This window comes from Lupinus angustifolius, chromosome LG03 (assembly GCF_001865875.1).
Source record: "Lupinus angustifolius cultivar Tanjil chromosome LG03, LupAngTanjil_v1.0, whole genome shotgun sequence".
Taxonomy (NCBI): domain Eukaryota; kingdom Viridiplantae; phylum Streptophyta; class Magnoliopsida; order Fabales; family Fabaceae; genus Lupinus; species Lupinus angustifolius.
Window position 1 is genome coordinate 10,339,639 of NC_032011.1, and position 14,157 is coordinate 10,353,795.

The 14,157-nt window shown below is 30.9% G+C and overlaps 1 pseudogene; it reads right to left on the bottom strand.

Moving 5' to 3' along the window:
* LOC109343350 lies at nt 8,332-13,399 on the bottom strand (annotated as a pseudogene).

The window sequence follows — 14,157 nt, forward strand, 5'->3', positions numbered from 1 at the left end:
ATCAATGAACTGAAAAATTGAAAGAGCTCAATGAATTAAATAATTAACAAATTAAATCGTCATCATTTAATACAAATATTGTATAACAATCACTTTCCTTCTGAAATCTGGGTCCTTTTACCAAATCAAAAGATGTTAAAGACTTCCTTGTCATGATTCTGAAACAGAAACACAACTTTAGAACTTTTAACATTTTGAACATACTCCTATAGAAACACATAATCTTACTGGTGAAATATAACAGGAAGCGAACCATAATATTTATAGATGAGCAACCATTAATATTTCAACAAACGAAGAGACGCATAACCAATCAACCATTAATATTTCAACAAACGAAGAGACGCATAACCATTCAACCATTAATATTTCAACAAATCAAGATACACATAACTACTCAACCATTAATATCTTTGACACTTAAAATGTCGTATAAAATCAACCGTGCATAATTAAGAAGCAACGTTACTATGTAATCTTTAACAACGCTTTCTTATTTATGGGTTGTGGAATTTATAAACATTGACAGCGGTTTCTATGAAATATGATGTTAAATGTAACTCATTCAAGGCAGCGCTAACGTTACTGATGTTCAACAACGTTGTGTCAAGAATGCATTGTTGAAGTTACACACATTGATAGTGTGTGCTTTAGTATTCGTTGTCAATGTTCTTTCGCCTCGTTTTCAACAGCGTCGTTCAAAATTCCGCTGTTGAATGACCACTATTTATTACGATATATGACATAGTGAATATACATATATACAATATACATATGTAATTGTTTCCAACTTGAGGTTGTTGTGATGTCTAGAATTACTGATTAAAGTGAATATATATACATATAATGGTTAAGGTTAGTGGTTAAAATTATATATACTTTACTATGTTAGTGCATAAAAGTGTATATATAATGTTACATATATGTTTTAAGATATGCATGATTATATTCGATTTGGAATTTTTTATAATGATTTGCATATATATGTTTATGTTTTTCACTCTGGATCTACTATATATTTGATTAAGATTACATCCATTTTTATGTGTTGATATATATGTAATATATTTTTTTTTAGTTAGAATTATATTATTAGATTAGATTTGTTAATAATAAAATATATCAAATCCGAAAGTTTTAATTCCAAGATCATAATTTTTTTATAATGGACTCATATTATTTTCCTTTTGTCTGATAATTATTTTTGAATTAATTGATGCAATATGTTGCCAAAGTAACCTCTATTGTGGATATTGATTAAAATTATACAAATAAGTATGAGATTATTTATATGAATTGTGTTCGGCCCAAAGGAAGACACAATTTGGCCAAATAATAACATACTTGTGATGATAAATATGTAACAGTTATAAAAGTTTTTTCATGTGAATAATAGTTGGTCCAAAAAAAGGCTATTGTTTGACAAAACTAATTGTTAATATTTGATCATAACATTGAGAGTACCACTTAAGAATTAATTTCTCTATCCAAAGACTAGAAATTGATGTTGTGATTAGTATCTTGTGATGAGTCTATTATGTGAACATGTCTTATTTTATATATTACATGACTTGTTTGCTTATATGGTTACAACACTTCATGGTTTGTTGCATTGGTTGGTGGCTGATTGCATTATTAAGTTCTTGCTATTGTTGAAGCATTGATTCTGTTTGTATAGTATGCCCTGCGATGTTTAGTCAAGTATAAAATGATAATATTTTACGAAAAATTCAAAAGGATATATTTTTTACGCAGTCAATAGGCTATAGTGATTATATGTGGAAATAAATAATATATGTTTTGGATTAAGTGTTAAATCAAACTCAACTAAATGATTTTACTATTTTGGAAAATAAAATTGTTTGACATTTTAAGTGAACCTATTAAACAAGAAGTCACCAAAAGTGCCATCTTTTCTGTGAATTGTTCATAATAAATGTCAAATGCTAGTGTGTATATGTATCAATGCGAGTAATAACCGGTCCAAAGGAAGATTATTATTTGGATGAATTATATACACATATGATTGTAAACATGTGATTATTATAAGGTTGCATAAGTAAATGATAAATCAGTCCAATGATGAGTTTATTATTTGACATGCATTATGATCAATGTTTGACCATTACAATCAAGAGTATTATTAGTGATTGATATAAAATATCAAGCCAATTGTATATCTGCATATTATGTGAATAGTGATTGACCCAAATGAATCATATGACTTTCTATGTGAATAATAAGTTCGTCCAAAGAAAGACTTATTATTTGACAGAATTGATTATCAATGTTTGATTACTACATTGAATGTACCACTTACAAGCTAATATTTTTGTACAAAGAATGAATATTAATGTTGTTCTAGGTAACTCGTGGTATGACCCATCATCATTTGAATTTAAGTATTAAAGTTGAATGTGAGTTTAATTGCAATAATGATTGTAATTTGCTTTGTTCTTTTACTAGTGCTACAAATATTTATGCTCAAATTAAGAACACTTCATTGCTAAATGGGACAAACTTTAAGGTCTATAAGGAAGCTATAGAAATTCTTCTCAGCTGTATGGATTTAGATTTGACACTTCAGGTGGAGAAATCCATTTCTATTCCGGAAATCCTCGATTGTGTTAAAATTTATGAATGGGAAAGCTCTAACCGAATATGCTTGGTGATCATGAAACACTTTATTCCAGATGTGTTTCGGGGCTCTATATTTTAGGGTTAGAGTGCAAGGAAGTTCCTTGTAGAAATAGAACCATACTTTGCCAAAAATAAAAAAGGTGGGGACGGATAGCCTTTTAGCTAAACTCACCTCCATGAAGTATAAAGGCAAAGGGAACATAAGGGAGTACATTATGGAGATGTCTAATCTCACATCAAAACTCAAGTCACTTAAGTTAGAGCTTGGTGATGACTTGCTCGTGTACTTGATTTTGATATTGCTTCTTGCATACTCTGGGCAATTCAAAGTTAGCTATAACACTTAGAAGGACAAATGGCCTCTCAATGAGATAAAATCTCATTGAGAGGCCATTTGTCCTTCAAAGTTAGCTATAAAGAATGTGGTCTTTGAGGAAGAACCTGTCACTCATAGTAAACAAGCTCTTGTGCCTATTACCATTTAAGGAACAACTTTGGTAATAGAAGATAATGCTCAGAATATTATTTCTAACAATATTCTTGAACAAGACAATAATAAAGTTGTCCCTCAAGTACCTATAGAACAAGTTGAACAACCTCAAGAAGTAGAAGTGCCATTATGGAGATCCAATAGAGAGAGGATAAGTGCATTCTTGACGGTTATATTGTATTTTTTAAGAACATGAGGATGACATCGAGTTAACAGAGGATGACATCGAGTTAACAGAGGATGATCCATTGAACTTTTGTGAAGCCATGAAAAGTTCTAACACTCAAAAATGGATTGATGTCATAAATGATGAGATGAAGTCTATGCATGACAATGACATTTGGGACCTTGTTGAATTACATGAAAGTGCGAAACCCGTTGGTTGCAAATAGATATTTAAAACCAAAACCAAGAGGGATTTGAAGGGTAATATTGATAGATATAAAGCTCGTCTAGTTTCTAAAGGCTACACTCAGAAAGAAGACATTAATTATAAAGAAACCTTCTCTCGAGTATCTTCGAATGATTCTTTAAGAATAATATTGGCACTAGTAGCTCATTTTGATTTAGAGGTATATCAGATGGATGTTAAGATCGTGTTTCTAAATGGTGACATTAAAGAAACTATCTATATGGTGCAACCAGAAAACTTTGTGTCAACTAGCTCAAAGTCTATGTATGCAAATTGAAGAAATTCATCTATGGCCTTAAACAAGCTTCTCGTCAATGGAATCACAAGTTTCATCAAGTTATTACCTCGTATAGTTTTGAGGCAAATAAAGTTGATGATTGTGTGTATCACATGTTCAGTGAGAGTATTTATATTCCTGGTATTATATGTCAATGATGTAATGCTTGCGAGTAGTGATATGGGACTATTGCATGAGACCAAAAAATTTCTAATGGAGAATTTTAAAATGAAAGATCTTGGGGAAGCTTCTTTTGTATTAGGTATTTATATACTGAGAGATCGCTCTCAAGGTATCCTAAGGTTGTCACAAGAAAGCTATAAGGATAAAGTCCTAGATAGATTTAGCATGAAAGAAAGTAAACCATGGGATACCCCTATAGCTGAGGGAGACAAGTTTAGTCTTAAATAGTGCCCCAAAAATGACCTTGAAATATACGAGATGCAAAAGGTTCCTTATGCATCTGCAGTAGGAAGTCTAACGTATGCTCAAGTTTGCACACTAAAAAAGAACAAATGAGTACATGTTCACTAATTGGATGTCTGAGAATTTAGAGATCATTTGGTACTCAGACTCCGATTTTTGGGTGTATAGACAACAGACATTCCACATTCGGATGTAGGTTCATCTTGGTTGAAGGTGTTATCTCTTGGAAGTCTGCTAAACAAACACTCATAGCTCATTCAACCATGGTTGTGGAGTTCATGGTTTGTTTTGAGACGTTAGATCATGGCATATGGTTGCAGAATTTTGTCGCTGGCTTACGTGTGTTCAATGACATTGAAAGATCACTGAGAATTTATTGTGACAATAAGTTCATGATTCTTACTCCAACAATAATAGGAGTTCTACAAAGTCAAAATTTATTGACATCAAGTTTCTAGTTATTAAAGAAAGTGTTCAAAATAGATAAATTTCCATAAAACATATATGGATAATTTTTTTGCTAGCTGATCCACTAACTAAAGGTTGGCACCTAAAGTCTTTCATGAGCATATTTCTCATATGAGTATTTTTCTTTAGGATACCTTAGTTCATGGGAGTCTATATGTTTTATGACTTACTTTGGATGTCATATATAATTTTATGCAAAATAAAGTTGATGGTTTTTGTTCTATTTCGAACTTGTGTATTGCAACTATTGTGTTGCAATTAAAGACTTTGGATTGATCTCACTAAAGAATAAAGAATGAACATTTGGAAATAGACATGTTTGAGATCACATTGTATGAAATTTCCATGTCACTCATCCATATTTGATCTATGTCATTAAGTATATTAATATGGTGATCATCATGGTTGAGTCACGTTTGAATGTGTTGTAGGTCGCGGTAGTTTCATACTTGATATATAAGATGGATCAAATTATATTAATGAAAAGTCTAAATATAAATAGCATACAGATGTGCGACTAAAGAATATGTGATATAATTGTTTTAGGAAAAATTTGAAGTCAAAGTGGGAGATTGTTAGAAATTCATAATTTCTAATTAAGGTGTGCATCATATATTTAATACAATTATATCAACTATTTATTTTTGAGGTTACAAAACAAGTAATCTAATTATTGACAACCTATAAGATTTTTGAAACTGATAACGGATATGAGCTTAATGAGTGGATACCCAAATGGTTGGCCTATAGGGGATAATGGGAATCATGTAAGTTAACATATAAAGAACAGTTATGGTCCTCAAGACACCAAATCACAATTAGTTTTCACTTCTCCCCATCAGAGAGAGAAGGAATGTCCCAAAAGGAATTCATGATTTGGTTTAGGAAGGTCATCATTCCAAAACTCTCTCAAAAAGTAAATCAAAGGAGTATATCAGAGAAAATGGATTCATGTATGACTTTATATCCTTGTTTTATATTATATATGATAATCATGAGATTCAAAATCCTATGTTAATATTTCATCAATCATCAGAAAATATCTAATATATATATATCCTTTATCTCTTCTCTTATTCCCTTGTTGTGTCAATGTTTTGATCATGTTTAATTCCCAATTTTTCTTCATTTGAGCTTATGGATAAATCATCATGAGATAAGAACAAAAAATAGTTTAAGATAAGGTCCCTTTGTCTAAGTTTTTAACCTATATAGGTTTATATGATGTCATACAAAAGTATAAACATGAATATGGTAAGTTTATTGGGCACTTTATGCTCCATTTGGTTATACAATAGAAAATAGGAAAATAGAAATAAGTGAGAAAGAGACATGAAAAGAGAGAAATGTAATAGATTTTGTTGTTGTTTGGTTTTAGACAAAAGACAAGAAAGAGAAGAGAAAAATCTTTCTCAAATCTTTTGAATAGAGATCTATTATCTCAAACAATATTGCAAATCTTGTTTAATACCAATGAAAATATGTCATGTCAATTAAAAAATATTTAAAATTCATTATTTTTCTGTTGTTCCTTCATTATCTTTGTGCAGGATAGGATGTGAGATTTTGTTTTGAATAACACATCTTTATTCTAATTTTTCTCCACATGAGAAGAGAAGCAAAGTATGTGGGCCCATTGCAATTTTCTCTCTCTTCCCCTACTAGTGACGAATCTATAACCCAAGAGTAGGGTGTGAAAACAATTTTATAAATTAAAAAAATAAATATCATTATATATAAAAAAATAAGTACACTAATATCAAAATTACAAAATTTAAATATAGTTAATCAAATAAACACTACACATAAATTAATATCAAGTCAGTTGAACAATTCTCGTTCAATATAAGTCACTAGACAAATATTCACTCATACATCTAACATTCAATTAGACAACATAATTCACAATTTTCATAGCTAAAATCTCTTTCTATAATTATTGTGGAAACAACTAAAATTATTGCAAACAAAATAAAATATAATAGAAACAAAGCAAAATAAAAATAATAAAATTACATATTACCAATATTTTAAGAGTGGATAGAAACAATGAATCAAACAAAGAATAAAGAGAATGAAACAACTTAGAAGATAATGAATAAACACATTAAAATGAAAACAATGATAAACATACACTGGAAACAATGAAACAGAAGTAATAAAACAAAAAAAAACAAATAGCTATATTTGAAGGCAATGAATAGAAACAATAAAATTATAACAATGAAATGGAAACAATACTAAGATAATGGAAAAATTTATAACAATGAAATGGAAAACAATAAAAGGGCTATATAAAAAACCAATTAACTAATAAATGAAACAATGTTTAAGGACAATAGAACCTCCTTTAAATGCAAAGATTGACATGTGTGTGAAATAGAAACTCCAACAATATTTGTGTATTATTGGAAGTTCCAATTTATAATTTGTGTTGATCTTTCTTTTTCTACGTACTTTTTTTCTATATATAATTGATAATTTATAAATTATAATATTTGCACAACCTTACCTCTATGTAGCACTATCACTTTTCCCTACTCTTCTCTAAATTAGAGGAGGGAAATAAATAATTTCTCTTTAACTTCTCTTCTCTCAACTCTCATTCTCTTTTTTTTCCATTTTCTATTCTACTAAATGGAGGATAAGGGTCTTTAACTCCTAATGGCATATACAATTCTAGGTTGATAATGACATCTTGCATGTGTATAACTTTCAACCTCCTCATGGCACATGAAGCTCATAAATGTGTACATACCCTCATTACACCACCTCCCTGGTTTGGAGATTGAGATCATTGAATTAATCTCCATTAGAAATTTCAAATGTTGAAGTCATGTAATAAGGCAGTTCCTATGTATTTTTAAGAAAATAAATTCATTCATATTTGTGGATGTATTTACAAAACCAATGCAACATTATTTTATTGTTTTTACAATTCTACATTCTTACCTAACTTATAAGAGAATGAATGAATTAATATTCCATTTCTTCTCAAACTTTTGAGATTTTGATTTTTTTATCTTATTTCACATGGTTTGATATTTTATTAAATAAAGCAAAGTTATATGTATTTTTTAAATTTTGGCCTTGCTTATTTAAACATTTCTCCTCATATAGTTTAATAATTATTCATAACTTCTCTTCCAAATTTTTATTCGCTTTTCAATATATCATCATCTCTTAGTAATTTTTTCAATGCATATGTGCATTTGTGATGGAAATACTCCCAAGACTTTTCAATATATTAATCTCTCTTAGTAATTGTTCTCTTCCAAATTTTTCCTTTACTTATTAGAATTATGATCAAATCTATGGTGATAAATTAAATATGTAAACCTATGAAAATTTAATAAGGATATTTTAGTCACACTGTATTCAATTTTTACATTATTTATACATAATATTAAAGATCAATTTTTTCGATAGGGAAAATAATTGTTATAGAGAAATAAATGTTAAATGTGTAACATAATTTTAGCATATTACGGGTAAGAAACTCAATTCAAGTCTCATAAATATAGAAATAAGTACTATAATAGCTTTCTCTTCATAAGTGAATCGAGAATAATAATATATCTTATATAAATCTTTTACCCACAAGAAAGTATCATTTTATGATATATGTCCCTTTCTTATAGGTAATATATCATTTTCCTTATAGAAAATGATGCCTAACATGTCTCATTAATCCACTCATGTCTAGTTACAATCATGTTATATCCGATGTCAAAAAGCAAAAATTAAAAAAAATCACTCCAAAAATTAAAAATTAAAAAGGCTAAATGCAAAACAATTTTCTACAAATCATAACTGTCAGCTGCACTATCTATAGATTCATCTCTCCTATGGTCAGTAACATAATTCTTGTTTTCTGGTTGATCAACATCAATGGAAACTTCTTCTGCTATAGATGACAAAGACTTGTTATGATAACGATTATTCTTACAACGCTTTGATTTAAGGATTCGTGTCAACACTTGCACTATGTCCCTCATTGAAGGACGTTTTCTTGGGGCACGGTTGATACATTTATGAGCAAGTGCTGCTACTTCATTAAGCTCTTTGAAGTCACATTTTGCATCAAGCCTAGAATCAATAATTTCTTCCCACCCAACTTTTCCTTCAGTGTCCATTGCTGCCTATTCATCCATTAATTGAATAATTCATTAGGATAAAAAAATGGGTTATGCATAATGTGCTATTATACAACAAAGCATCTTGATAAAATTATTCCATATTAGTCATCATCATCAAACAAATGGTGCACAATAACTTGTTCTGATATGCATTATATATGGTGATAACATATGTAAGTGTACAAAGTGTGTCACCTAGTCATGTATTGCAAATACCGAATAATTTGAGATAGTGTTTCTTGACAAATCAAAGTTGCTACATATTTTATGAGACATGATATCGCTTATATATCACTCAAGCCATTGGAAAATGATTTGGAGGAAAAATCTAGTAGTTTTGCGTATTCATTGTATATCGAGATAACATGCAATCACACAAAATATGTCACAACCATATATCACATACTGTGATTGATCAATTGATTTGGATATCTAATACTTAATAAGAGGTGATGTTTCTGGACCAATCAAAATAAATTAATACTAACTCATTTTATGAAATAGCAGAGGTTATCCCTTATATACATCACCCAAGCCATAAAATCCATTATCTTTTTGTGTAGCTTCTGCAGAGAGGGAGAGAGAGAGAGAGATATTACAAGCTCAATGTATTCCATAAGACCCTGCTGAGGATTTCTGCCAGCTATAAGTTCAAAGAGAAACACTCCATAACTATATACATCACTTTTCTTGGTGAATGTCCCTGAAGATATATACTTCGGGTCAAGATAGCCAAAGGTACCCCGAATCGATGCATGTTTGTCCACCATCTCTTCTCTTGAAAGTCCGAAATCAGCAACCTGTTTTATTCATATCATTTATCATTAACAACTAGAGAGTAAAAGAGTCATCAAAACCAACACTAAATGACTAAAACAAATGTTTACTTAGTCATACAGCATTATCTTATAGTTATAGATCATATACACAAGTCAGAAAAATGATGATTATAAGAGCATACCCTGACTCGCATGGACTCGTCCAAGAGAATATTGGAAGATTTGATATCTCGATGGATTACAGGAGGAACTGCCTGAAGTGTGACAAGACATTAACTTATATAACTAGATACGCAAAGAAGAATAATCTTAGTGCGTATCCGATGCGATCTTACTTACCCCATCATGAAGATACTCCAAGCCTCTTGCTACATCTAAAGCTATACGAAGCCTCAAATCCCAGCCTAGTGCACGATTCTCTTCACCTGAATATATAGACAAGAAAAGTAAACATGTCTCATTTACTACTTCATATGAAAAAGAAAGAAATTTACTCTGCAAGTGGAAGAATTTAGGAATTTATGTTTGTCAAGCAAAGAGATAGATAGAAAACTTACTGTACAAGTGTGAAGCCAAGTTGCCTTTACTCATGTAGACATATACACGCATATGTTGCCCCTTTTCAGCAGAATATCCAACCAAATTGACCAGGTTTCTATGGTGTAACCTTCCCAACAACATAACCTGATAAAAATTAAAACAACAACATGAAAGGTTAAACTGCACAAATCACTCTGGTCTGGTGTGAAGCAAAAAGATCATACAGAAGAAAACTTAACCGCATGATAATGATTTGCAACTACCAAATCACCAATGACCCCGATAGTTAATTATGGAAACATGCCAAGATGCAACAATTTACATCAAATGTAGCACACAGAACAAATCTGTACAACAAGGTTTTAAATTACGGTTGTAGTTGTGTTTACCAACATTGCAATCTATTGCAGTCGCAATTTGGTGTTGGAGACTATTTGAACATTAAAATTGCGGATGTTGTTGCGGGCCCATATTAATACTTTACTGTACGGTTGTAAGAAATCTATACTTCAGGATATAAAAATAAACATTTTTCTTGTATTACATCAATGGCCATTAACATCCCAACCAAAATGACATTCTCTTTTAATTTATCAAGTTACCACATTTAATATTCGGGCCAACCACATTTAATATTCAATTTATCAACTTAAATATATTTTTCCAACCAATCACAGGTTGGTGGTACATGCAGTGGCACAACTTGTGGAACAACACATATGCTCCTCTCTATCAATGTAGTTGCCAAAGTAACGAGTAATTGTTATCGGTAATCATGTTCACCTCTGTGTGAAATTCTTTCTCCCCTTCCTTAGAATTAGTTGCAAGAACTTTGACAGCAAAAGTCTCTCCGGTAGACATCTGAGCTTTATAAACAGGACCAAATGCACCTTGTCCTATGAGTGTTGTAAAATTATATGTTGCCTTTTGCAAATCCCTGAAGCGTAAAGATAATCATTAATCATAAAGAAAGAAGAAAAATTTGTTCTGTCCAGTCCAAATAATTGTGGACTTAAGTATATCATTTTTGGTTGATTATGGACAGAAAATACTGATGACTCAAAATCAAGAATAATGTTAAATATTTCAACACAAATTCTCCACTAATCCGTTGAATTTCGCCTCCAAGAGGAAAGACGGTGAAGAATTGAAGTTTAATTTAGAATGGACAATGAAGCTGATCCCACTTGACGGAATTAAGACTCAGTTGTTGTTATTAGAATAGACAATTACACATTCCTTATAAGAAAAAATTGACAACTAATTACTATTGATAGTATGAAGGTATGTAAATGTACAAGAATTTAGAGTAGGATCATATAAAAACTAGAAGTATAGGATACTGGTAAGGCAAACATTTTGAAGCATTTATGCTATATAGCATACAAGAAAATCATACTTGTATGAATATTCTGTTATTCCAAATGCTGAAGGATGTGCTGTTGCGTCCAGACTTCACAGGTGATTCTGGATCTAAGGTTGAGTCTGACAGAATTGTACATGAATCGGCACCATTTGTGTGGATGGGAATGGCAGTTTCTCTCTGGGAACTGCTATTGCCTATCTGCGAACGCTGCCCATGATATCTAAGACATAACAATGCAGTAATTGCCAGAACAAGTCCGATAACCACACCTATGGAAATCCCAATGACTAGTCCTGTTAACTCCTCTTTCATCTCTCCCTATTTCCTCTTTTGCTATCTGCTATTAATCATTCATCAAATTCAATGACATATCTACCAAAATGAGCACCAATTATACAACAAATTGTAACATTAAAAGACATGAAACTAATAATCTACCAATTTTCAAAGCTGGAAATTGACATCACTGTGTTGAACTTAAACAAACAAGGAAATTGGATAAGGATAATCTACCAATTGTCCATTACCACTTCCCATCCACCATGTCTATCCAAAATACAAATCCACTAAAACCACTATTATACTTGCACAGAATATGCAGCAACAGATCCAGAACACATCAAGAAAGCCTAATATTATATATATCAGATATCTTGTATTTTTTTTATAAAAAATAATATACACAATTATTGTTACAAAAATATTTTGAGGAAGACTTTAGTAACTAAGACTAGGCTCAGCAATAAGTAAAGGAATAACAAATGGAAAAAAGTCTAATTCTCTATGCCAAGCTAAAATGCATAAATCTATAAACTTGATCTGTTTTCTGCTCATCCAAGAGGGAGATCAGAATGATGATGAAAAAATGTTGAACCTACTAATGAAATACCAACTTAGATTAATATAAAGAACACATTTTTCCCCACGCTTTTCTTTTATCATACTCAGCTTTTTTTCCCAGCAACCCATCAAACATGGGTATTGCAACAAAAGAAAAAATGGAGCCTTCCACTTAAGCAACCACATAGAGGCACAAAACACAGTTTATGGGAACAGTGGCAGACACATCAGAACATTGACACCAAACAACAACCAAACCTTAATTCTACTAGGTACGGTCGGTTGCATGGATCGAACGACAGTATGACACCATAAATGATCTCTCATAAATCATGTTTTTTTCATATCCTTTCGCCTATGGTTTTTCTTGGCCTCCCTCTTCCCCTAAGAATTTGAAGTGTTACCCATTTGATCTATTCTTCTTACTCGGGCTTCTAAGTTGTACTCCATACATATCCAAACCTCTCAAGGTGTGATTCTACCGTATTTTCTTCGATAGAAACTATTCCAACTTTCTATCTAGTGCATTCATTTCTAATCTTATATCATATGTGGGACGAGGTAGATCGTCTGTCTCGAACAGTGTTTCGTTATTTATCCCAAGCCAATCAGAATGTTATGTTTCGTTTTTAAAAAATTTCTCTTTTATTCATGTACCGATTGATTCGGGATAGAGAATGGGACGTTGTAGGGGACAGGTGATCTCTATCCATGATATGTGTATCCATTCATCCAACAGAAAAATTCTCATTTGTGTTACATTGACAGCAAATAAGGTTGACAAAAAAGGAAACATGTTATGTTGTTGAAACGTAAACAACATGATTGGGAAATAGAAACTCACCACTTGTTAAAAACAGATGAAAAGCTGAGCAGAAACCAGTTACGTGTATTTGTGGAAGCGTTGCTAAAAAATGTGAAAAACAAAGCAAATGAAGAAGTGAAATGGGAAAGAGTTTTGAATGAGAGAAAATAATCTGAGAGAGAGTTGCAGAGAACAGTTTCAAATGACAAAAGTAGAAGTGCAATATAGTTGCAGCAAAAAGCCAAAAACAAGAGAATACAACAAAATGGCAAAATTGCTGCTAAAAAAATATTAATTAATAATGATATCATAAAAAAGCATTTGATCTATTTGCACATATTTCTTCACTATTTTTTATTTGTTTAATTATATACAAATAATTTATTTAGAAATTTTTGTCAACGTATTTGACTGGTGTAATTTGTTTTAATTTAGTCTGAAGTTGAATTGGAATTATTGTAGATATATTTGTGTAACTTTTGTTAAATAAGAAATGTTCCCCCAAAATTAAATACGAAATTTCTGTATTACTAGGTGTGAATGCTTACATGTGGAATTTTTTTTCAACTATCCATATTTTAATTATTTTTTAATAAAATAAAAAATTATTTAAAAAAATTTCTTCATATTCTATTCTAGTACTGAAATATCTAGTATTTAAGAGAATCCAACCTGTAAAAGAAATGTAAATTTTACAAAAGAAAACAGTCAAAATACTTGTTAACATACATTCAAAATAACAATTTGAGTAAAAATGACATATTTAATATTGTAGAAGCTAGAGTTAATTTTTCAATTAAAATTTCCTTGCTAGCATCATTTAGAAAATCCCACATGTTTTCTGCTTTTGTGGCATATGCCAATTATTAATTGATGAAGATGTTTGGGAATTTAGGAATAGTGGTTGGAGGATCAAATGCAAACAGGGCCCAGATTATTAGGTTGGCAACGTGGTCCGTTTAAATGGCCGTACAG